We start from the raw sequence: 26459 nt of genomic DNA on the forward strand, positions 1-26459 counted from the left end.
AGTTGAGGAGGGGGGAAGAGGGGAGGAAGAGCAGGCGGGCAAGGTCGTGTCCTGCCCCGCCGGCACCATCCCCCGCCCCCGGGCGAGGGCCGGCCCCCGGGCGAGGGGCGGCCCGAGGTCTCCGGACGGCCTCCGGGCCTGTGGAAGCCTACGATCCAACAAAGTACCCGTATCCGGACCACGCCCGCGCCTTGAGTTGAGTATGGTTATGGCACTTCTCTGTTGGGCTGGTGGTGGGTGTATGTCGTCTAGGCTGACTTTTGACTTTCGCCCCCGTTCTGCAGACTTGCTTTTGGCAGAGTTCGAGGGTTTCCAATTGGGGAGCGAGCAAACCGCCCGTCTGCAGAATAACGTGGCCTCCAAACTGGCGAGGGTCAAGGCCTTCCTAGGCTTCATGGCGACAGGCCACGCGGACCCAGAAACCTTGTCCTTCCTCAACCAACCGGCGCGCATCCGAGCCTGGTCTGCCCTGCTAGGCCAAACGGGCATGGCCGAGCCCACGAGGCAGCACTACCTGAAGAACGTGGCGCAGTTCCTGGATTATCTCTCCGAAACCCCGCCGGCCTCCTGCCGCCTCTCCAGTACCACCCTGGTGCTGGTTCGCAGGGAGCTTCGAGCTCTCATTCGCGGCATACGCCGCCGCGTCGTGGTACACGAGGTTAGGACCAAGCAGGCCAAAGAAGGCAGACTCATCTCCAAAGCCACCCTGCTACGCTGTCATCGGACGGCTGGGAGAAAAATATCTGCCCTTCAAGGTGAGTGTTTGCTCCCCGCCGGTCTGCGTTTCCACCAGTGGCGGTGGAAACGCTGACCTTCTCTCCGTTCTTCCCTCTTCTGCAAGGCAAAAAGATAATGTCTGCTCCGGGGCGCCAGCGGCTCTCGGTCAAACCGAGCCACGTCAGCGTACCCACCCCTTAACCCCCGACGCTGCCATGGCCGCCTTCGAAGGGGAAACGCCCCCTCGAAGCAACCGAAGACTCTGAATCTTCCTAAATAAAAATTGAAAAATAAAGGTCATATGGTGTTCAGTGTCTTTATTATTCCTCTATCTGTGTGATAAAACATAGCTTCGAATGGGACAAATGATCCCTATCTCCTCTGTTAGAAGTGTCGCGTGGGACGCCCGCGTCCAGGTTCAGCCTTTGCTAAGCCCCAATTGGGACAAATGATCCCTGTCTCATGTGGTAAAAGTGTCGCGTGGGACGCCCGCGTCCAGGTTCAGCCTTGGTTGAAAGCCCATCGGGACAAATGATCCCTTTTTAAACACAAAGAGGTGCCAGGCTGGACGAGACTGTCCAGGTCTGCGCCGGCGTTGAACGGCCATATGGCCCATGGTCCAACTCTGGGTATTTGCAAGTGTCTCCCGGGACGGCTCGGTCCTTTGGGCTGCATAAAGAGGTCGGAAGAGGGCTGCCCAAAAGCGGGGGTTAACTTCTGTGAGTAAGTGCAGTTGTTGTTTTAAGTGATGTCCACCTCTGTTATTACACCATAGTGAAAAAGAAGTCTGAGAAATGCTGTAGTTGGTGTAGGTGGAGCAGGTTAATCACATTAAAAGTTATGCATTGTTTAGAAATGAAAGTGAACTCTTGTCATTTAATTACCCTGTATAAACTGCCTATACAATAATTTTACCTGTGATCTAATTATTTTCTAATTATAAATTTATAGATTCATGACAGATTTGATGGTAGATAAGCTTGAAATCGCATCATGTGAGAGCATGAAACCAATAGAAGATCAAACATGACCTCTCTGTACAGAAAAATTTAATATAGAGCGATCGCTTGCTTTTACCAACTCCTAATCTTATTGTTTTATCCCGCTACATTTCACAGCACCGTACAACAGAAATATACAAACTCAAACTCTAGCCTAACTTGCTTTCAGATTAACTCTGCCCAGCTGCTACTAGATATTAGCCTGCCTGAGACAGAGTGGGTGCATTTAGAAGCTGCTGTGCTGTGGAAGTTTCTGACTAGAAGTTGCTTTCTTGATTTGTTTGTGTTACATGATGCTTGATTTGTTCCCTGTCTTGTTGTGAGATCTGTCTTGGTAACCGTTAATGTGTTGTGATTTTTTGCGCATTGAATCCTTTGTCTATTAGGCTGAATTTGAGTTCAGAATGTCACTATGTAGAGAGTGCATTCTCCCCCTTCTCCTGGTTAAGACAGGAGGCTCTGGAAGTTGACAAAATCAAATAAACCCAACCTGGTCACGACGATGTTAATTGATTTGACAATGCTTGATATAAACTTTTTCTGTTGACTTGATTTTAGTTTGTGATCAACTCTGGAGCACACGCAGCTGAAAGTGTGACATGCAGCAAACAGCTAATCTCACGACACACAAGTGCAGTAAACAGCCAATCACAAGACACATGAGTGTTAGTTTGACTCATTTCTCCAGAGTCAGTGCAATTCAGTTCTTTGTTGTAGATTATAAATATATCGATATAAAAATATAATGAATCTAAAAACATTTACAATCCTGAAATAAACACTGCTGATGCAGCAAATGTTTAAGACAGCAATTTAAAACATAATATCAGTGCAAATCAATCAACTTAAGTTAAAGATTTAGCTTCACAAACAGGTCAATACACAGTAAAAGCTTTATATTTTGAAGGAAATTTAGATGCATATTTAAATGTTAATTTTCATATTAATTGACAAATCAAAGTAATTGAATGTATAACATTTAAATATAATAGAATTAGTTATATTTCAGATAATATAAATCAATTATTAGCAACAAAGGACCAATTTCATAATGCTTTTAGTGTAAAAGTCTTTAATTTGAAGCAAAAAAATATGCTGGAGGACTGGATCAGATATATGGCACTTTACACCTGATTACCTCTGCAGATTATACAAAATATTTCACAGCACCTGGACTAAACACAAATGAGTTTGATGGTACAGTGTTTCTCATCCATTTGTGATTAATGTACAAACAATCTACAAAGGCCAAAAGTAGCAAAAAATGGCCAGGATGTGATCGCTTTACTGTGTTAAAAGGAAATGGTTTTGTCACAGGGTATCTTATATATGCTTTTGTGAATGTTTATGCATATTTGTATGCACAAACACAAGTGATAATTAGAGGGAAAGACATCTTTGTTACCAACCAGCGACCTAAGGATTGCCAACATCCCACCTACAGTCCTCCGCTCTACCAACTGAGCTATCAAAGGCTTACGAGAGTTTTCCACAAGCCCACCCCCTTAAGGTTGCTGCAGTCCGACTGCTGGCCAAAAAGGGCAGAAGCAAAAACGCTCAAGCCTCCCTATACCGGGAGTCCAAGCCGGGCCGCTGGGTGAAAACCAGGAATCCTGACCACTAGACCATATGGGAGATATCACTTGTGAGGGCCAGTCTGCACAAACTTCAGTTCTTTCTGATCTCATATAGTCTCATGGTTTCCGTAAGCTAGAATCTTCTCATCCATAGTCATAAGCGTTATCCTTTGTGCCACTGGCACTCTGTTCAGCACCTTGTTAGCACATTGTTTTAAACAAGGACAAGGCGCTGTCAACCTGGAGTTCCGTCACCACACATTCTGCTTTGTTTTTATGGCAAGAGGTTGTGTGGATGGGATGCTCTTACAGGATTCCTGACAGTCCCTCCATAGAGGACCTGAGATCCAGGGTCGGAGACTCTCTCCTCTCCAAGAAGAGGTTAAAAGCCATAGTTCCTTTTATGCATGTTTTATCAGAGCACTTAGCTATTGCTGCAGCTCAGAGACTTACAAGTGGAAGAGATTACGCTGCAAGTTGGCTAAGTGACTTCTAAGTGGTAGGGAATTTTGCAACAAGTAGGCTGGGTTTACGGTTGGTGTAGCTGTAGTAGACGTTAATAAAAATTAGCAGTTGGGGCAGCCTTTGAAACCAGGGGAGCACCCCACGGGCTCTGTGCAGGCGGCCCCTTAAACTCGACTCACTCCAGAGTGGAACTGAACAGCCCCAGCGGGGGCGAAAGGCAACCGCAGTGCACTGACTGACAGCAAAGCAAAATGACCAAAGCGAGCCAGCCAGGAGTCGAACCTAGAATCTTCTGATCCGTAGTCAGACACGTTATCCATTGCGCCACTGGCCCTGTCTGCTTGGTTTGTCATCGTTAGCTTGTTGCTTGTAATAAGGACATGGCTCTGTCAACACGGAGTTCATTCAACACATGCTGTGCTTTGTTATTATGGCAAGTTGTGGTGTCGATAGGATGCTCTCACAGAGCATGTGACAGTCCCTCCCTAGAAGAATTGTGATCCAGGGTCTGAGACTTTCTCCTCTCCAGGAGGAGGTTACAAGCATTAGATTTATTTTTGACAGAGCAGCTGCAGCATACTTGCATGGAGGCCCACAGCTAGGCTTGAGGGCAAAATTCTGCCAGCCTTCCCTGGTGGTCTAGTGGTTAGGATTCGGCGCTCTCACTGGGTTCGATTCCCTGTCAGGGAACTTCCTTTTCACCTCTATGGTGAACTTTGAGCTCTAGCGACGAAGATATGTCCGAACTGCACAGGCGTGAAAGCAGCTCTGAGCGCAAAAGACCTCCTTAGAGCCGGAGTCGAACCAGTGACCTAAGGATTGCCAACATCCCACCTACAGTCCTCCACTCTACCTTTTTTTTTTTTTTCCTTTTATTATACTGTTCAAAATTCATACAACTCACTTATTTATCCAGATTACACTTAAGACAAAACATTAAAAAGGTCATCACAGCTTCACAATATTACGTTTTTTTTTTTCATTTTATATAAAATGTTGCAAGTTGTATTCTTTAAAAGGTAAAATCACATTTTAAAAAAGACATTTTTATTCCTGTGTCATTTAAAATCTTTGTGACTTCTTGAGTAAAAACATCATAAAAAGCCTCCTGCATTTCCTCTAACTTAAAATAATAAAATAGACATTCAAAATATTTCTCCACCTTCCTCTTAAACACATTCCACACATTTAATAAAACTTTTTCCTTTTTTGCTACAACTCTTCTCTCCCATATTGCACTTTTCATTAAAATCACAAGTAAATTTATGAGTTTTTTATTATCACATTCTTTGTTCAGCCCCAACAGTAACACCTTTTCCCACTCTACACTGTAAAAAGTAAAGGTGCTTCAAGTACTCTGTTGAGTACTCAAGGAACTTCAACATGTATTTTAAGTGCCTCAAAGCTCTTTCTCTCAAAAAGGGGTTCCTTGAGGAACCACTGACAGTCTTTGCAGTGCTTGCAGGACCCTTTTGCAGTAACTGGGATCCTACAAGCACTTTTTTGTCAATACTGAGGTTCTGGAGTCACTGTTTCCTTACACTAAGACCTCGAAGCACTTTGAAAGTTATTGGAGGAACTCAATTTTCAAAAAAGAGTTACTGAAAGATCTATGAACTTATATAATGGTTCCTGGTGGATCTCTCCTCTAAAAGCTAGCACTTAAAGGAACCAAAAGATTTTTTTTTTTTTGTTATAATTAAATAGACAATTGTGGAGACCAGAAAATGAGATGGATGTTAATTTACTTAATATTTACTTAGTTATTTGTGCTTTTAGAATGATATGAAATTTGGTGTTTGTTTTTCTTTTTTTGTGTGGCACTCACTGTGAACACATAAGAATATCATTGATAAGAGTCTAAATGTTGACTTGACTTGAAAAAATGTGAATGTAAAAGTAATTTTGGAGAATAAAATACAAATGAGCCACAACAGAGGAAAAAAAGAGACAAAAACATGCACAGGCTTTTACAATTATGAAAATGATAATTATTATAGGGGGCTAATTCAATTTTCTGTCAATTTGTCTGTCATTTAAAACAATAATAATAACAACAACAACTGCTGCAATAATAATATTAACAATAATAATAATAAATATTAAGCTATTATTATTGTTGTTATTTTTATAAAAATAGAACTATTATAGCACAGTTCTTCAAAAATCCACTCATGAAAAATATTTAAGATATAACTAAACTTAAGTATATAGGCTATGGGCTCTGGGTTATTAATAAAAAGTATTCCTCCAGTTTGTTTTGATAAACCAACAAAGATAACTTGCTAATGAATGCAGTATTTTGTACATTTTTATTTTTCTGAATTAAATGTTTTTTTTTCATCTGTTTCTTGGATTAATGGAATGGAATTAATTGTGTTGCCAAAATAAATAAATAAAAATTAACCGGAACTAACAAAATAATATAAGCATGACGCGGACGCGCATCATCGTGCACGCGCAGGTCGCAGGAGCGTTTTCAAATATCGATTTGTAACGGCTCCTTTCCTCCATTTCATGACGGCTGTCATCTCTAACACACGGAAGGTGAGTAAGTTGGCAAAATAAATATACAAATTAGATACGATTTGCACACAAATATCTACACTTACACGCATCATTATGTCGTGTAACCTGTTTAGGAACGTCTCGCGAAGCGATTGCTGTTGTATAAGATTGGGTAAACATTATTATTTTGCGATAATAACAATCGGCTGGATATACATAATCACTCAAATTACACGTCTACCTCACACAAATATAAATAATTTGATGTAAAATATTGATTTATTACGAAATATTTTATTGTCATTGAACACGAAGCTTCCATGAAAGCCATTGCAAGCGACCGTTAATTTCAAATTAAACAGATAACGTTATACATTCATACTGCTTATTAGACGGCTTTACCCACAAATATATTTATTTATTTATTGTCTTCCCTTACATAAACAGTGTGTAGCAAGTGTCTTGAGCAGGCTTGCTTATATTATTTTCTAGCCGCGATGCTATCTAATATTCTTTCCTTTTATTGTTTGTGAGTAATATTACGCATTTGTTATTATTTGCGTTTCTTAAACAGTTACCTGTGTGACAAATTGTGTCTAAGTTATGTACTTCAATATATTTTTTATTCATTCACACAAATAATGTACATAAAGCCTGCCTTTTTCCTTCTCAGAACATCCACATAAACCCTGAAATTGTTCAGTATTCTCTCAACAGCTGTTTGAGTCACCTCAAATGTAAGTATTTTTTTAAGTAACTAACTGAATTGGAAATAAATGTAAAAATACTTCATTTAACAAACAATATTATTTGATAATCATTATCCAGCTGGGTAACACTGAACTAATGACATTAAACTTTTAACCTTTTAAGTGTTTAAAATCACTCACTTATTTTCTCATTTGCTTGTTTCTGATGTATTCATATTAGGTGTAAATCATTGTGACAGATATAGACTAGAAATTTAAAGTTTGCTGTATCAAATCCAGGTAGCAGAGGGCCAGGTTAAAACGGTCCGATGCACTTCACTTGCAATGCAGATCATCATTTCTGGACAGCTTTCTACTTACTGCTGTGGACATGAAAGGTTCAGCAGACTTTTTGCTCTGAATGAATGGCTATTAACATGGTGTGAAGAATTTGCTCTTTATTAACAATTGGAATCTTTTCTAGGATCGTCCTAGGCTTTCCCATGCTGATGGGCTGCACCACAGCAGTACTGGAGCTGAATTCCTGTTGGACAACATCTTCAGGATGCTTTGACTAGTTAGTGAAAATCCACATTTTAGTCATGTAGACTTTTGCTCGTCCCACTTTAATCACAGTAATGCATATCTGGCTAACTTCATAGAAACTTTCTGTTCCTCGTATTATTAGATCAAGAATTTAATTTACTATGTGTTCTAGAAAAAAATCTATTAAAAATCAAACCAGAAAAATGGTAAATAAGTGAAAATACTTTTTTTTTTTTAAGTTCGGTCTTCTAAACGTCAGGCCACTTGCACCTAAAGCACGTATTGTAAATGAACAGACAACAATCTTAATGCACTAATAATCCTAATCTTAATGTCTTACTGAAACCTGACTAAAGCAAAATAACTACAGTATGTGAACTTGAATTTAATTAAATTACATTTATTATTAGATAAAGCAACATAATGCTTGGGTAATACATTTAAAATTAATAGTTGTTCAATTAAAATAATATTTATAAAGTGTCCACCAAATTAAAGTTTTTTTACAAAGTAGTGAGTTAGTTAATACCACCTCACAAATAAACATGGTTTAAAGTAAATAAAAATTTTGTCATCATTTACCCACCTCTAATATGTTCCAAACCTGTTTGATTTTCTTTCTTTAGTTGAGCGCAAAACATTATATTTTGATTAAAGCTGAGCATTTTTAACCGTTAAAAATAAATTATAACCAGTATAACAAAAGTATGGATTGTGGTTATAGGTTTTCTGTTTTCAGTTTAACAGATGAAAGAAACTTAAATAGGATTGGAACAAGTGAAGGTTGAGTAAATGATGACAGAATTAAATTTTTTGGGTGAACTGTCCCTTTAAAGTGGAAGTGAAGCACTCAGTCAAGTTTACATTCATTTGTAAATTGATGTCCAGTTTAGTGAAAATATAATAAACAAACTCGATTAATGTAACCATTATTGAAGAAAAGAGCATGTTTTACAATAGTTTATATTTTTAGAGCTAGGGTGCAGCTATTTTGGAATATCACTGTCTGACGTCACAAGGTTGGTTCCGTTCCCTCAGCTGAACAGATACAGTGGAAGTAATGGACTGAACACGGACACTGGAAAGCCTAATTTAACACAATGCATGAAGTTTTGGATGTGCATCACAGAGCTGGTGCAAATACAAGCATTACATTTACAGTTAAAGTCAGAATTATTAACCCCCCTTTGAATTTTTTTTTTCTTTTTTTAAAATATTTTCCAAATGATGTTTAGCAGAGGAAGGAAATTTTCACAGTATGTCTGATACTATTTTTTCTTCTGGAGAAAGTTTTATTTGTTTTATTTCAGCTAGAATAAAAGCTGTTTTTAATTTTTTTAAAGCCATTTTAAGGTCAAAATTATTAGCCCTTTTAAGTTATATTTTTTGATAGTTTACAGAACAAACCATCGTTATACAATAACTTGCCTAATTACTCTAACCTGCCTAGTTAACCTAATTAACCTAGTTAAGCCTTTAAATGTCACTTTAAGCTGAATACTAGTGTTCTGAAAAATATCTAGTAAAATATTATTTACTCTCACCATGGCAAAGATAAAATAAAACAGTTATTAGAAATGAGTTACTAAAACTATTATGTTTAGAAATGTGTTAAAAAAATTGGAAATTAGGGAAAAAAATAAACAAGGGTGCTAATAATTCAATGGAGCTAATAATTCTGACTTCAACTGTATGTCCGAAACATAAAAATACATTTTTAAATTTTTCTTTTATTATCGATCAATTGATGTGCTTTGGTCCACTCTCTGTTTTACGATGCCTGACTGCCCTCAATGTCTTTAACAAGATCTGGTACCTGACGTAATGGAGGCGGGTACTTTCACTTTTCACTATATAGCCCCTCACTTCTGTTCATGTTCAAACCAAACTAAGATCGGTGCCGTTTTTCACATCACAGGTTTTTTCGTGCTTCATATTTAATGTTGAAAGATTATTGTAATCGTTGCATTAGTCTGAATGTAAATCACCGTGCCAGGCAGCGCTGCACCAGTGTGAGAGAGTAGACCAAAGCACATCAAATGAACAGTATTTAAAAAAAAAAAAGAAAAATAGTAAATATTTTTTTAAAAATTAGATTTTAAACACAAGTGTGTTCCTTGTATTTGTACCAGCTCTGCGATACATGTCCACAACTTCACGCATTGTGTTAAATTAGGCTTTTCAGTCTTCATGTTCAGTCCATTACTTCCACGACATCAGTTCAGTTGAGGGAATGGAACCAACCCGGTGACACAGCGACATTCCAAAATAGCTGCACCCTAGCTCTAAAAACTACAGTAAAACATGGCATTTTCTTCTAAATGGTTACATTAATCGAGTTTGTAATATATATTTACATCAAAGTAGAAAACAATTCGCAAAATAACGTAAACTTGACAGACTGCTTTACTTTCATTTATATATTTTAAAAAACAAGACCAACTTTATATTAAGGCACCTTAACCACAGTACTTAAAGTTAAATTAATAATATAGTACAATGCACTTATTAAGTACTGTATATACATGTTTTTACATTGTATTATTGTAAAAACTTATTGTTGAGCCCTGTAATATTAATTTCTGTATTTCAAAGGCCACTTAAATTGTCCAAAAACAATATTTGACCTTCATGCATATTTTTAAAATAATACATTTTTAACTCATTTAATTTTCTCTTTATTTAATGTGTTTAATCAACTAATGGTTAATTAAAAAAAAAAAAGCTAATAACTACAACCTGAATAAAATAACAATATCGCATATGCAGTACACTCAAAATTATAGTGCATTATCTGTGTGAATGAGTGGGAAAATATGTGGGGTGCACTAAGGAGGGAGTGGTTTCACACAGCTTTTGTGTTGTCTTATTTCTGCTTGTGCTCAGATATTTGAGAGGTTTACATTCTATGGATTTTGCCTTTATTGATGTATACGGGCACTCTGCAAGCAGTGAAAAAAAATCCTTTTATATAAATTAAGACAATTCCTAACTTTATTGATGTTTCCTTTTGTTATTCAGAAATGTCTGCATGTCTTTTGTGTATATGTCTTGATAAGTAAAAAAAATGGCTCTGGGAATATTGTGAATTTCCTTTGTTTTCATAACTTCTCAAGTTAACTACTTTTAAATTTACTTTTATAGGGACACCTCCAATGTGAAGCAGTGGACAGCTAAAGATGTTGCTGACTGTTATTGCTAGACATTATTTAAATTTGATTATTTGCATTAAATGTATATTACATTATTAATCATATTATGTGAATGTAATTGTGATGTATATTGATTAATAAAAGTGATTATTTAAGAAAAATGCAATTGTATTTTTTAAAAATCTATAAACATGTATAGATAAAGATAGATAGATAGATGTCTATTGAATTTGTGATTAAACATGTTTGCACAAACCATAAATTAAGAGAGATAGGAAAAACAAGCATTAAAAAATAAAATGGTGCTTCAAAGCACTCAAGGTGGTTCCTGGTCATTCTTAATAAGAGGGTTCCTCAGAGAACTGCTCCTTTTGAAATAGTGCCTAGAGGTTCTTTAGAGGGTTCCGCCGGTGTGGCAATGTGAAAAACCCCAAAAAGTGCCTCCAGGAACCTTTAATTTTTACAGTGTAGATTGTCGTCTCTTTCTCCTTTCAAAGTTAAAATCATGCTTTTGCATTTCTCATTAAAATCTTTTAACTCATTACAATATAAAAACAAGTGTAAAAATCCTTCATCTGCATCTTGACATACTTTACATGTGAGACTTTCCTCCATCCCTATTTTGTTTAAAATTACATCTGTAAACACTGCTTTACTCCTGATAAAATATTCTAAATTCTCCAGTTTTGATTGTACAAATTTGCCATTTATATTATCCCATATGTTGTCTTCATTTACATCTTTAAACATCCGTATCCAGTACTGATTTGCACCAGGTTTCTTAAAAACCCCATCTCTAAAAAACCCATAAATCATTTTCACTGTACAATCTTTAAAATCCCACCATTTCTCTCCAAATCTTACATTCACATCTTTACTTGGTTTATTTTCTTCCATATTTTCTATTCTTGTTAACCATTCTGCAGGTATGGCATTTTTAATTATGTCGTATTCCTTTATTAATCTTGTCTGTTAAAATCCTCCTTTGCTTCATCCGTCACATCAATAACATACTGCACCGGTAAGAATCCTTCCTTAAATTCATATAAAATATCCCTTACTCTTGTTATTCCCACCTCCCACCATTTCCTAAAAAACACCACTTTCTCTTGATTAAGAATGTCACTGTTTAAAAATAAAGGCTGATTTAAAATGTTCTCGCGTCCTTGTATATTAAAATGTACACAAGTTAAAAATTTCCCCCATGCTCCAATCAATTCTTTATAAAAATCTGGTAGACCCTCTGTCATGAATGTTTTCATCCTCATCCATAAAATATTATCTCCCATATTAAAATTGCCACTTTTACTTAAAAAATATTCCATTGTTCTTTTCCATGCTGACTTATTTTCTTCATCCAAATATTTCTTTACCATTTTCACTCTTAAGCTGTTTTTTCTTTGCTCCACGTCTATTAAACCTAGTCCCCCTTTGCCTACTTCTCCAATCAAGGTTGCGTATGCTATTCTTGGAGGCTTCCCTTCCCATAAAAAATCTAAAAAACATTTTTTCAGCCTTTTTTCCATCCACAGTGGCATTGATGACACATATAAAATATTCCATAATTTAGAAACCATTAAAACATTCAAAATTAAAACCCTCCCCTTCAAAGTTAAGGACATTAACTTCCAAAACCTCAGCCTTCTTTCAATCCCTCCTAACATTTCCTCCCACATGGTTACTTCTGCTTTCTTTTCATCCCTCCCAACTACAATGCCTAAAATTTTAATTTCATCCATTTCCTTGAACGTAAAATGTCCAGATAAAGCCTCAGTTCCTCCAAATCTCAAATATACTGTTTTATCTTCTGTTACGTCCTGAGACGTATCTTTTTGTGTGCACAATGTGCTTGTTTTCTCTCTTTCTGTGTGTCTCTCTCTCTCTCTCTCTCTCTCTCTCTCGCTCTCTCTCCCTGCAGGTAATTGTGTCCACCTGGTAGCGATCATTGGATCTTTCCAGTGATTGGCTGTTAGGAGAGGAGAGAGACTATTTAACATGATCTACACTTCAAACCATTGTTGGTGGTGGCTAGATCGTGCAGTGGCTGAACTTTTCTCCACATACAGACCTTGTGTTTGTTAGAGCTTTCAAAATTTGAGTTGACTTCAATATTTACAATGTGGTTAAGCTATTTAAGTCAAACTTCTACTTTCAGTGATCTTGTTGTTAACATCTAATAATTCACCCAAAGAGAAGTGAGTCTGGTTTTTTTTGTTTGTTTGTTTGTTTGTTTTGAGGGTTAAGTAGGAAGGTGGGTGCCATTTTTGTTTTGAATCAGTTTTCTCCTGTTTATGTTAGTAGAGGGAGTTAGTTTGTTTATGTATTTTTGTTTCTTTTTATTTCAGATTAGCAAGAGTTCATTTTAGGAGTTAGCTTGTTTTTGTTTGTTGTTTTGGCCTTGCCCCCTTCTGAATTAATACCCTGTTTTCTTTGTTATATTTTGAAATGTAAATAAACTTCTCTTTTCTTGATTTGACCTTGTTTGAGTTATCAATTTTATTTATTTTTTTTTTCCTCCTCCAGCCATTGCACATCACCCACCACCAATCATTCATTTTCTGTTACGGTCACATCCCTAGACCTAAAAAGGTCGTAACACTTCGTTTATTTTAGCTCCTGAACCTTTACAAAAATGTTGCACTGTTTCCATTGCTTGCTTTACACTTGCCAGATCTTGTAGTATTAATGTGGTATCATCAGCATATTGAAAAATTGTTCACTCCCCCCTCTACCTCTATTCCTTTTATTCGTTCCTCATGCTTCACAGCTAATCCCAGTGGTTCTGCAACTAAGGCATATAAAAGTGCAGATAACGGGCAACCCTGTCTGATTGATCTTGTTATTTTAAAAAAGTCCGTTAAAAAACCATTGCATTTTATCCTGGTTATAGCTCCTCTATATAAAATCTGAACCCACTTTATAAAATTTTCCCCAAAACCAAAACTCTTTAACACTCCAAATAAAAAGTCATGCTCGACTCTATCAAAAGCTTTCTCGAAGTCCAGACTAATTAAAAAACCATCTTTCTTCTTATCATTTATATATCTTATTGTGTCTTTAATACTCATAGTTGTGTCAGCAATGTCTCGTCCTTTTATACTATATGCTTGGTTTGTTTTGATTATGCTTGGCATCACTTCCTTTAGTCTGTTAGCTAAAACTTTTGCTAAAATCTTCAAATCAGTGTTGAGCATTGTTATAGGTCTATAATTTTTTAAATCTACTTTATCCCCCTTTCCTTTGTATATCACCTTCATTAAGCCCATCCCCATTCTTTTATTTACCCCACCATTCTCAAAAATCTCATCATATACTTCCTTTAAAATACTAGATAAAATATCTTTAAAAACAATATAAAATTCACTTCCCAACCCATCAATTCCTGGACTTTTCTTTTTGTTCAATTCACTAATTGCTCTTTTTATTTCTTCTTCTCTTACCTCCTTGTCACATTCTCTTTTTTCCTCTTCTTCTACTCTTGATTTGATTAGCTTTAGTAATTCCCTTTTTTCTTTTTCTTTTACTCCCTCTGTGCAAAACAATTTCTCATAATATGATCTTATTTCTTCCAAAATCTCCTCATTTTCTTCCACTATGTTCCCATTTTTGCTCCTTATTTCTTTAATCATTTCTGCCTTCCCTCTTCTCTTCTCTAGATCAAAGAAAAATTTAGTGCACTTTTCCCCCTCCACTGTAAATTTAGCTTTGCTTCTTAATCTTGCACCTTCAAATTTCTCCTCCTCCATTTCTTTCAGTCTTCCTTCCAGTTCTTTTATCTTTTGTATATCTTTTCCATTCTCATTTTTCAATTCGTTTTCTAGTTTTTCTTTCAGCTCTTTTTCCTTATATTTTTTACAATTTTGTAACTGTCTACAATATTTTATTGTAAACTTTTTAACTTAATGTTTCACATTCTCCCACCACATTCTTTTGTCCTCATTATAAATTTCATTCCCTTTTTCCTTTTGAATAATTTGCTTTATACTCAAAACATAGTCTTCATTCTTTAAAACCGCTGTGTTTAAAACCCATACCCCTGGCCCTCTTTTCACATTACTCCAGTCTAAATTCATAAAAATTGGCTTATGGTCACTCAGACTTGTTTCTTCATATTTGATCTTGCTTATAAACTCTTCAACATTTCTTGTGCATAAAATAAAATCAATTCTTGTTTGACAAAAAAAATTCCCCACTAACTGTCTTCTTGAGTACTCTTTTGTCTGTTCATTCCTTTCTCTCCACACATCAATTAAATTCATTTCCTCCATCAATATTTTCAGTTCTTTTCTTCCCTTATCCGTTTTAAAAACCATTCCCTCAGCCATTTCTAATTTACTAAAAACAGTGTTAAAATCCCCCATGATAATAACTCTTTCATGTTCCTTTAAATAATCTCTTAGTACATTAAAATACTCTTTCTTTCTGTTCTCCTCTGTTGGGGCATGAACGTTCACCATAATTACTTTTTTCTTCTCATACTCCATTTCACATATCATACACTTCCCCTCTTTGTCATTATAGATTGTTTTACATAAAACCCCACTGTTTTCTTTTATTAAAATTGCAACTCCTCTCCCCAGCCTCCCATCCCCATTATTGTATAAAATCTCCCCACTCCACCTTTTTCTTATTTCCTTCATGTATTCTTCCTTCCAGTTTGTCTCTTGTAATAAAATCACATCTTCTCGTTTACACATTTCTTTCACTTTTTCAAATTTTCTGATGTCTAAAAGCCCTCTTGCATTAAAAGACACAATTCCTAAAACCATAAATAAGATAAAAACATTCATAAAAACCATCATCTCAGTCCATCTCTTCCAAGCCCTTTAGCAACTCATACTTATTTGCGCATTCGATTTCTTTATCTTTTAGCAGTTTTTTCCTTGCAGTCTCTAAATTAGGTTTTATCTTTATCGATCTTCTTCTTTTTGAGGATTTCACCTGTGTCTCTTTGTTTCCGTCCTTTTGTAAATGTTCGTCTAACTCGGTTTGCTCCTCATTACTTTGGTCTTTTGTCTCCACTGTGTCCAATGCCTTTTGAAAACTGTCTGTCATGTCCATTTGTGTCCAAAATATGTCTTCCTGCTGTCCTTGTTGTAAGTCTTTATTATTCGAATTGCTCAATTCTGCTGCTTCCAAAACATTCCTTAAACTGTCAGTCATATCCATTTGTGTCCATGTTGTCCCTTCCTGTTAAGTGACTCTGTCCTTTCCATTAGCCTCATTCTCTTGTAGTTTTTCACTTTTAGATTCGGTTCTTCTGTCTTGTGTTGTTGTTTTGTCCTCTGACTGTATATTGTCTCCTTCATACATCTGTCTGTCTACCCGCTGCTCTACCTCCTCCTCCTCTTCCCCCATCCAACATTCACATTTATTTAAAACCTTATTACAATCCGGGCACTTCACCGCATCGCAATCCCTTGCGAAATGCCCCCTTTCCTTGCACTTAAAATCTGGACAGTCTTTCACCACATGATCTGGGCTCATGCACAGCCTGCAAGTTTTCACCTGATGGCTGTGTATCACCCTAAAGTATTGTGGTCCTTCTGCTGTCTCTATTCTTGTGCTGTACGGGAGGGACGCCACTTCTTTGGGGAATCTGGTTTTAACAAACCTCGTCCCATCTTCAATATCTGTGCCCGGATAAAACCTTCTTTTAATTTTTGAAAGGGGAAAAACTCCCCAATTATCCAATTTGTCTAAAATATCTATGTCAGCAACAAAGACAGGCAGATGCATGAAGGAGACAACATAATCTCGATTTTGTAGCCTCTTTACTGTACAGTTTATTCCTTTAATAGTCAATCCGTCTGTTAACACATCAGCATCTTCCTCTCTTTCAAGTGTTACTTCATATTCCTTGTTTTGTTTTGGTCTTACAGCCAAAATCTTTCCATCCCCAATCCTCTCCGTCACTGCTTTAATTAAATCCATTGCGCTCACCTCTGTTGTTTGTCCTATATCCACTGTTACAGTTGCTTCTTTTAGATAAATCCTTTTCCTTGCTTCCTTCTCCGATCGGTTTGTTTCTCGTTGTCGTCTGTCCAGTCCATTGTCATTTGCCTTCTCAAATCCGTCCGCCATTGCCAGGTCTGTCACCGTAGATCCGTCCATTGCAAAAAAAAAAAAAGAATAAAAAACACTCCTCCCGAACAGCTCACGCTGCTGGGAGGATAAACTAAACAAACTCAAAAAAAGTTTAACAAAAATGTATTTTAGTCAAAAATAAAACTAAACAGAAGAAAATGTGGTGAGCCTCTCTCACCAACTGCAGCCAAACACTTCCTGGAATGTATCACTATCACACATGCACAGGGGGGTATGGCCGTAAGCGAGAGCAGCCGTCAAGAGTTAGCTATTGTGCTGGATCGCCTTTATTTAATCACCCTAATTAAATGAATATAAACCTCCCTTCGCTATATTTATTAGCTAGAGTTTAGTTAAAGGATCGTCTTTATAATGTATTTTGCTAGAGAATAAATTAGATTTATACTTTACCACACAGGGTAACTCTGATGGGTTCTGGCAAATGAACTCAATGTCCACTCCAGTTGAAGAAAAGTAATAAAATACACTTTTATTAATAAAATAAAATCCAGTGAAAAGGTAGAATAAACAAAAAACAAATGACAGAAACAAAATCCTTACTTTATCCTCCGTTGAGGATAAAGGGCAACCAACCTCAATATACAGAAGTCGGGAAGCGCAAAGCTGGTCAGTTTGGTTCAGCTTTTATACTTCCAAAAAACTACACCTCATATATCAGCGAGGACTTGACATACTGCATATAATTACCCGTACACCATCTGGGTTTTACCTAATATATCAAAACACTTAACTATAAATCACTAAAGGACCAACCAATATGATGTGGTCTGACCACTCAGTCAAGAATTCTACTATTCAGCAAAACTTATAGGTCATGTCTTATGTGAACAAATTTATAGCTGTTCCATAGGTACATCTTAGAACATAAATCAACATACAAACACTCTCATACACATTGTCTAGATACTTTTAAGGCATCAAGCATTCCACAAGGTATTAGCAATGAGAGGCACCCCTAATTTACGATGACTATGAGACCTCCCGTCTTAGCGAGCAGAGTCTCAGGTCTTCAGGGTCAGCTACGTGAGCTGTGTGCACTCCGAGGGTAGGAAGTCAGGAGAGGGTAAGAACAGATGAGGGTCCAAGGGAGGTAGCATCTCCCTTCCTCTCCGTTCCTGTGTCCTGCGCGCCCTCTTCTGGTCACGTCGTGCTCTTCTCTTGCTCTTGACTGTTTCAGATAAAGTTGAACTCTGAAGTATTGGAATGTCAGAATAACGGAGAGGTTTGCGTTGGTATTTTCGTTGTCTCACATTAATAATGGCACCATTCATTCCATGGGCACCATTCACTATAAGGCGTGGGTTCGAATCCCACTTCTGACAAACCTCATATTTGGCTGTGCGCTCAGGCTGAAGTCATCATTGCTCAGGAGATGTTCTTGGAACGTCATGTCACATGCCCTCCAGAGGAGCTACAGCCTTTTTTTGCCCCCGGGAAGCATAATCGGCACGGAAGGGGAATGAAGAACGCCGCCTGGTCACCTATGCGCGCTTGTGTGCCAAAAGGAATCACCCAGCCTTGTGTGAGGCTTAAACTCACAACCTTCAGATTATGAGACTGACACGCTGCCTACTGCACCAACAAGGCGGACTGCTGGAGCTGGGGAAGCTGTGAAACGCCAGCTTCCATTTCACGGTGCTGAGGTGTGGCTCCTACAAGACAGCTCCAGCCACACATGCATGTCAGGATGGCCGAGCAGTCTAGGGCTCTGTGTTCAGGTTGCAGTTTCTCCTGGAGGTGTGGGTTTAAATCCCACTTCTGACAAACCTAGTCTTTAACTCTCTGGCAGCCTTAATGTGCACTTTAGACTGCAAGTATTGAGGCGTTTGCCCAACATCAAGGCACCGTCCACTGCAACTCAGAAAAGCATGTGAACAAAACAATGGATGTGTGCTTTAATGCAAGTGCACCAAAAGGGATCAAAAGAATTGTTTTGGACTGCCATGTAGTAGAATGACTTGGGATGCTGTTGATTTTTAAAGCAATGGGATTCACAGGGCGTTTTGTCAAATCTCGTACAAGGTCAAGTCATGACATTTGACAGATCCACATCGAATGTCAAGCGATAACGTGACAGGAATGGGAGCATCTTGCCATCATTGCTTCAGACTCAGGAGATGTTCTTGGAATGTCACGCCGCATGCCCTCCAGAGGAGCTGTAGCCTTTTTAGCCCAGGGGAAACCATAAACCACACGGAAGGGAATAAAGAACGCCGCCCGGTCACCTCCCGTGTGCCAAAAGGTACCACCTTGCCCCGTGTGAGGCTCGAACACACGACCTTCAGATTATGAGACTGACGCGCTGCCTACTGCGCCAACGAGGCAGACTGGTAGAGTTGGGCAAGCTGTGAAACACCAGCTTCCGTGTCATGGTGCTGCAATGTGGCTCCTAGGAGACAGCTCCGACCAAGAGTGCATGTCAGGATGGCTGAGCGGTCTAAGGCGCTGCGTTCAGGTCGCAGTCTCCCCAGGAGGCGTGGGTTCAAATCCCACTTCTGACAAACCTCGTCTTTGGCTGTGCGCTCAGGCTTAAGTCTTTAACTCTCTGGCAAAACAATTTACACGGGCGTTAATGCAAGTGCACCAAAGGGAATCAAAATAATTGTCTTGGACTGCCATGTAGTGGGTTGTCCTGAGATGCTGTTGATTTTTAAGGCAATGGGATTCGCAGGGCTTTTCATCAAATCCTTGTACAATCTACGTCAAACGTCAAGCGATAACGTGACAGGAATGGGAGCATCTTGCCATCATTGCTTCAGACTCAGGAGATGTTCTTGGAACGTCACGTCACATGCCCTCCAGAGGAGCTATAGCCTTTTTTTTGCCCCCGGGAAGCATAATCGGCACGGAAGGGAATGAAGAACGCCGCCTGGTGACCTATGCGCGCTTGTGTGCCAAAAGGAATCACCCAGACTCGTGTGAGGCTTAAACTCACAACCTTCAGATTATGAGACTGACACGCTGCCTACTGCACCAACAAGGCAGACTGCTGGAGCTGGGCAAACTGTGAGACGCCAGCTTCCATTTCACGGTGCTGAGGTGTGGCTCCTACAAGACAGCTCCAGCCGCACATGCATGTCAGGATGGCCGAGCAATCTAGGGCTCTGCGTTCAGGTCGCAGTTTCTCCTGGAGGTGTGGGTTTAAATCCCACTTCTGACAAACCTAGCCTTTAACTCTCTGGCAGTCTTGATGGCCACGTTAGACTGCAAGTTTTGAGGCGTTTGCGTAACATAAAGGCATTGTCCACTGCAACTCGGAAAAGCATGTGAACAAAACAATGGATGTGTGCTTTAATGCAAGTGCACCAAAAGGGATCAAAAGAATTGTTTTGGACTGCCATGTAGTGGAATGACTTGGGATGCTGTTGATTTTTAAAGCAATGGGATTCACAGGGCGTTTCGTCAAATCTCGTACAACGTCAAGTCATGACATTTGACGGATCTACGTCGTCAAGCGATAACGTGACAGGAATGGGAGCATCTTGCCATCATTGCTTCAGACTCAGGAGATGTTCTTGGAATGTCATGCCGCATGCCCTCCAGAGGAGCTGTAGCCTTTTTTGCCCAGGGGAAACCATAAACATTTACATTTACATTTAGTCATTTAGCAGACGCTTTTATCCAAAGCGACTTACAAATGAGGACAAGGAAGCAATTTACACAACTATAAGAGCAGCAGTGAACAAGCGCTATAGACAAGTTTCAGGTGTGTAAAAGTCTAAGAGCAAAACATTAGTAGAAAATATTATTATTTATTTTTTTTTTTTATGAGAGAGAGAGAGAGAGAGAAAGAGGGCACAGTGGTATAGCCAGAGAGGCAGTTGCAGATTAGGAAGGAAATTGGAGACTAAACAGTTGCGTTTTTAGTCGTTTCTTGAAGACAGCAAGTGACTCTGCTGTTCTGATGTAGTAAGGGAGTTCATTCCACCAACTGGGCAGATTGAATGTGAGACTTCGGGAAAGTGATTTCTTCCCTCTTTGGGATGGAACAACGAGGCGATGTTCATTCACAGAACGCAAGTTTCTGGAGGGCACATATATCTGCAGAAGTGAGAGCAGATACGAAGGAGCACAGCTAGAGGTCACTTTGTAAGCAAACATCAGAGCTTTGAATTTGATGCGGGCAGCAACTGGCAGCCAGTGCAAACGGGTGAGTAGCGGAGTGACATGTGCTCTTTTGGGTTCATCAAAGACCACTCGTGCTGCTGCGTTCTGAAGCAGCTGAAGAGGTTTGATAGAACTAGCTGGTAGCCCGGCTAGCAGAGAGTTGCAATAGTCCAGTTTGGAGAGGACAAGAGCTTGAACAATGAGTTGAGCAGTATGTTCAGATAGGAAGGGTCGGACCTTTCTGATGTTGTAGAGTGCGAATCTGCAAGATCGAGCAGTTCTAGAAATGTGGTCAGAGAAGTTCAGTTGGTCATCAATCGTAACTCCAAGGCTTTTTACCATTTTGGATGCAGTGATGGTTGCTCCATCCATCTGGATTGAAAAGTTATGGTGAAGAGTCGGGTTGGCAGAAACTTCAAGCATTTCCGTTTTCATGAGGTTAAGCTGGAGATGATGATCTTTCATCCAGAGTGAAATGTCTGACAGGCAGGCTGAAATGCGAGCTGGAACCGAGGGATCATCAGGGTGAAAAGAGAGGTATAGCTGGGTGTCATCAGCATAGCAGTGGTAGGAAAAACCATGTTTCTGGATGACTGTTCCTAAAGATGCCGTGTAGATAGAGAAGAGAAGTGGCCCAAGCACAGAGCCCTGAGGTACCCCAGTGTTTAGATGCTGTAGGTTGGACACCTCTCCCCTCCACGACACCCTGAATGACCTGTCCGAGAGGTAGGAACTGAACCATTGAATAACAGTGCCTGCGACGCCCAGTGACTCAAGCGTAGATAGCAGGATCTGGTGGTTTACAGTGTCAAAAGCAGCTGATAAATCCAGCAAGATGAGGACAGATGATTTAGAGTCTGCTTTAGCCAGTCTGAGATCCTCCACGACCGAGAGCAGGGCAGTCTCAGTTGAGTGGCCTTTCTTAAAGCCAGATTGCTTGTTGTCAATGAGGTTGTTTTGAGTAAGAAAGTCTAGGACTTGATTGAACACTACTTTCTCCAAAATCTTGGCCATGAATGGAAGCAGGGATACCGGTCGGTAGTTTTTAAGTAGCGTTTGATCCAGGTTGGGTTTCTTTAGCAGAGGGGTTACCCTAGCCTGCTTAAATGAAGTAGGGAATAGACCAGAGTCAAGAGATGTGTTAATTATGTGAGTCAGTGTTGGTATGACTGCAGGAGAAATGGCTTGCAGGAGATGAGAGGGAATGGGATCTAGCGGACAGGTGGTTGCATGGCTTGATAGCACGAGATTGGACACCTCAGACTCAGAGAGCTGGGAGAAAGAGGTGAGTGTGTGTGGTATCAGTGGCACTAAATAAACCACACGGAAGGGAATAAAGAACGCCGCCCGGTCACCTCCCGTGTGCCAAAAGGTACCACCTTGCCCCGTGTGAGGCTCGAACTCTCTACCTTCAGATTATGAGACTGACGTGCTGCCTACTGCACCAACGAGGCAGACTGGTAGAGTTGGGCAAGCTGTGAAACACCAGCTTCCATGTCATGGTGCTGCAATGTGGCTCCTAGGAGACAGCTCCGACCAAGAGTGCATGTCAGGATGGCCGAGCGGTCTAAGGTGCTGCAGTCAGGTCGCAGTCTCCCCTGGAGGCGTGGGTTCGAATCCCACTTCTGACAAACCTCATCTTTGGCTGTGCGCTCAGGCTGAAGTCTTTAACTCTCTGGCAAAACAGTGGACACGGGCTTTAATGCAAGTGCACCAAAAGGGAATCAAAATAATTGTCTTGGACTGCCATGTAGTGGATTGTCCTGAGATTTTGTTGCTTTTTAAGGCAATGGGATTGGCAGGGCTTTTCGTCAAATCCTCATATAACGTCGTCATGACATTTGACGGATCAATGTGGCTCCTAAGCGCTCCCGTGTGCCAAAAGGTTCCACCTTGCCCCGTGTGAGGCTCAAACTCACGACCTTCAGATTATGAGACTGACGCACTGCCTACTGCGCCAACGAGGCAGACTGCTGGGGCTGGGCAAGCTGTGAAATGCCAGCTTCCATTTCACGGTGCTGAGGTGTGGCTCCTACAAGACAGCTCCAGCCGCACATGCATGTCAGGATGGCCGAGCAGTCTAATCCACCATTCCTTCGTCGCTGTTTTTTTTTTCCAATTGATTCTCTATAATTTCTTTCCATTCTTTTGGTATCATTTCTTCATTTTTTTTAAATTGACTTTCTAGAACTATTTTACTTTCATCATCATGGTTTTCTACTATTGCATCTATTATTACTGCACCTGTACAAAACCAGGTATCACTTCATATAAGATATCTTTAATTTGCTTTATTCTGGCATAATACCATTTCTTATAAAAAATTGTATTATTTCCTTTTTTTATGTAATCATTTAAAAACAGCGGATGCTTTAAAATCTCTTCTTTACTCAATGTACAATCAATGTGCTTTCTAAAATCTCCCCATGCCTTTACAACTTCTTTATAAAACTCTGGAATCCCATTCATCATATTCTCTTTAAGTTTTATCCATAATGCATATCCCTCTATTTCCCCACATTTATTTAAAAAATAACCCATCACATCTTTCTACATGTTTTTCCTTCTTTCCAATATTTATTTACAGTTTTTATTCTCATGCTTTTCATTCAAATTAAAGGGCACCTATGGTGAAAAATTTACTTTTTCAAGCTGTTTGGACAGAAATGTGTGTAAGTGTAGTGTATAAACTGTCATATTGGGGTGATATAAACACACCCAGTCCTTTTTTTTCAAATTTAACAACATAAAAACGGTGGACCAATTGGAGCTGTTTTCAGATCGACCGCAACTTTACGTAGGAGAGCGGGCCCCCCGCCCACCAATATTGATTAACAGCTGCGCGCATTAACATGTCCGGTAGTCACGTGTATAATCATATAATCAAGACAGGACGAGCGCAAATCAGCCGGGAATAAAAGGTGTGTTCAGTTCGCTAGGATCATTAATCATCATCAAACATGATCAAGAGTGAGTTTTAACAGTTTAAAATGCTTTAAAACAGAGCATGTGTGTAATGAATTACAGCGATTCACTTCAGATGCACTTAATCAGCACAGTCGCATGTCAGAACAATTAAAAAGGAAGACGCTTCAATCCCGGTTATTAATATACATTAATATAAGAGATATCCATACAGCAGTGGATATTACCAGTATCATGTCACATGCGTGCAAAACGAGTGCAAAGCTTAACGCGCACTCGCGCTCTCTCTCTCTCTCTGTGTGTGTCTTCGTGTCTGAGCTGTGTGTGTGTGTCTTCGTGTCTGAGCTGTGTGTGTGTGTCCGCGTCTGAGCTATGTGTGTGTGTCTGAGCTGTGTGTGTGTGTGTGTGTGTCTTCGTGTCTGAGCTCTGTGTGTGTGTGTGTCCGCGTCTGAGCTATGTGTGTGCGTGTGTGTCTGAGCTGTGTGTGTGTGTGTGTGTGTCTTCGTGTCTGAGCTCTGTGTGTGTGTGTGTGTGTCCACGTCTGAGCTATGTGTGTGTGTGTGTGTGTGTATGTCAGCACTACGTTTGTGCGTTTGTGTGTATGTGTGTGCACTATAGGTTTGTGTCCTTGCTGTGTGTGTGCGTGAAATTTGTAATGACATTGTGTGTGACTCATTGTTGCAAATCCACAAAAAATGCATCAAATACTGATTGTTAAAGTACTTACTGTAGTATTTCTTACACACGTTACGTGAGATTCAGAAACCAGTGTGTACATTAAAGCTGACATTGGACAACCTTGTTTGATAGATCTTGTTATTTTAAAATCTTCAGTTAAAAATCCATTTAATTTCATACAGCTTGTGATATCTGTATATAAACATTTTATCCACTTTAAAAAAACTCTCCCCAAAACCAAAACTCTCCATTACATGTATCAAATATTTGTGTTCGACTCTATCGAAAGCTTTTTCTAAGTCTACACTTATAATATATCCTGTTTCTTTTTCATTATTCATGTACCAAATTGTGTCTCTTAAATTATTTATGGCATCAGTTATATCTTTAATACTTGGTTTGTTGTATATATATTTGGTACTACCAGTTTCAAACGGTTTGCTAAAATTTTTGCTAATATTTTGTGTTTAACATACTTAATGGTCTATAATTCTTTAAATCTCCCTTGTCTCCTTTCCTTTTATATATTATTTTCACCATACCTTCTTTCATACTGTTTGTTAGATTTCCCTTTTTAAAAATATCTTGATATATTTCATTTAAAATTGGACACATAACTGCTTTAAAAAACTTATAGAATTCTGCAGGCTATCCGTCTAATCCGGGACTTTTGCCATTTCTCATTAGATCAATTGCTAATTCAATTTCTGAATCTGTAATCTCATTCTCGCACATATCCTTATCACACTTATCTAGTTTAACTGTTATGTTCTCTAACAATAAAATTTTCATCTTCTGAACAAACTCCTTGTTTTGTAAATAAATCCAGTAACACTTTATAATAACTACACAATATGAACCATTTGTTAAGCATTAGCGAATAGTGAATTCATTATCTGTTAAGCATTAACTCTACATTAATAAATGTTAGTAAGCAGTTTATAACTGCAGCTACAAATGCTCTATTCTTGACTTACAACCACGTTTATAATTTGCTAGATAGCTGTACTTTCATACTTTGTTAATGACTTATTTTTTATTACTAAATTAAGTATTGCATTATTAACAAACCAGTGATTTAAGCATAGTTGGTGGTTATTTAAGATAATTCAGAATGAGTTAGTAATTGATTAATAAACTATTAAAATTAACATTTAGAATTCTTTTTATTCAGGCATATACTAATAGTTAATTTGCATGTTAATAAATGCTTTATTAGTCAACTTCATCCAGTTTTGTGACCCAATCTAAAATGAGGACTATTCATGCTTTATAAATCCCTTATAAATGATAATTAAAGGCTCAGTTAAACTCTAAACAGAAAAAAATTACATAAATGACTATTTATACCCATTCGTTTAAAGATACACAAATGAAACTGTGTTAAAAAAATAAAAATAAAATAAAATTACTGCACAGTTTAAATATTGCATCCTATTATATTGTTAAATTATTATATTGTTGTTGTTTTATCCAGTTTTATGTTGTATTTTGATACTCCTGTTATTCAGCAATGTTTAAACCTCAATTTTACTTTTTAAATAAGATTGCAAAGATTATTGTTGATTTGATTCTAAGCCTTTAATTGTCATTTATAAGGGATTTATAAAGCATGAATAGTCCTCACTTTAGATTAGGTCACAAAACTGCATGAAGTTGAGTTAATAAAGCATTTATTAACATAGATAGTAACCATTACTATATGCCTGAATAATCAGATATATAAATGTTAATTTCAATAGTTAATTAATCATTTACTAACTCATTCTAAATGATCTTAAAAACCCTCAACCACTCTTAAATACAAATGCTTTGTAAATAATGCAATGCTGAATTTAGTAATGAAAAATCAAGCAGTTACAAATTATGAAAGTACAATTATTAAGCACATTATAAATGTGGTTATAAAAGTCAATAATAGAGAATTTGTAGCTGCAGTTATAAACTGCTTACTAACGTTTAATAATGTTAATGCTTAACAAATAA

At 38.5% G+C, this 26459-nt stretch overlaps 1 protein-coding gene, 1 long non-coding RNA gene and 5 other non-coding genes across 7 annotated transcripts in view; 3 read left to right on the forward strand and 4 right to left on the reverse strand.

Moving 5' to 3' along the window:
* Window positions 1-26459, reverse strand: part of LOC130222051 (gastrula zinc finger protein XlCGF57.1-like) — a 429619-nt gene that overhangs the window by 346506 nt on the left and 56654 nt on the right. The gene's annotated exons all lie outside the window — the stretch shown is intronic.
* trnar-acg (transfer RNA arginine (anticodon ACG)) lies at window positions 4022-4094 on the reverse strand. The gene has a single exon. It is a non-coding gene; the product is annotated as a tRNA-Arg (tRNA).
* Window positions 6248-10723, forward strand: LOC130222268 (uncharacterized). Its single transcript, XR_008836397.1, has 5 exons — window positions 6248-6307; window positions 6942-7005; window positions 7258-7355; window positions 7442-7534; window positions 10648-10723. It is a non-coding gene; the product is annotated as an uncharacterized LOC130222268 (long non-coding RNA).
* trnam-cau (transfer RNA methionine (anticodon CAU)) lies at window positions 19015-19087 on the reverse strand. Its single transcript has one exon. It is a non-coding gene; the product is annotated as a tRNA-Met (tRNA).
* On the forward strand, window positions 19182-19264 carry trnal-cag (transfer RNA leucine (anticodon CAG)). Its single transcript has one exon. It is a non-coding gene; the product is annotated as a tRNA-Leu (tRNA).
* Window positions 22419-22501, forward strand: trnal-cag (transfer RNA leucine (anticodon CAG)). The gene has a single exon. It is a non-coding gene; the product is annotated as a tRNA-Leu (tRNA).
* Window positions 22765-22837, reverse strand: trnam-cau (transfer RNA methionine (anticodon CAU)). The gene has a single exon. It is a non-coding gene; the product is annotated as a tRNA-Met (tRNA).

This window comes from Danio aesculapii, chromosome 4 (genome assembly GCF_903798145.1).
Source record: "Danio aesculapii chromosome 4, fDanAes4.1, whole genome shotgun sequence".
NCBI classification, from domain to species: domain Eukaryota; kingdom Metazoa; phylum Chordata; class Actinopteri; order Cypriniformes; family Danionidae; genus Danio; species Danio aesculapii.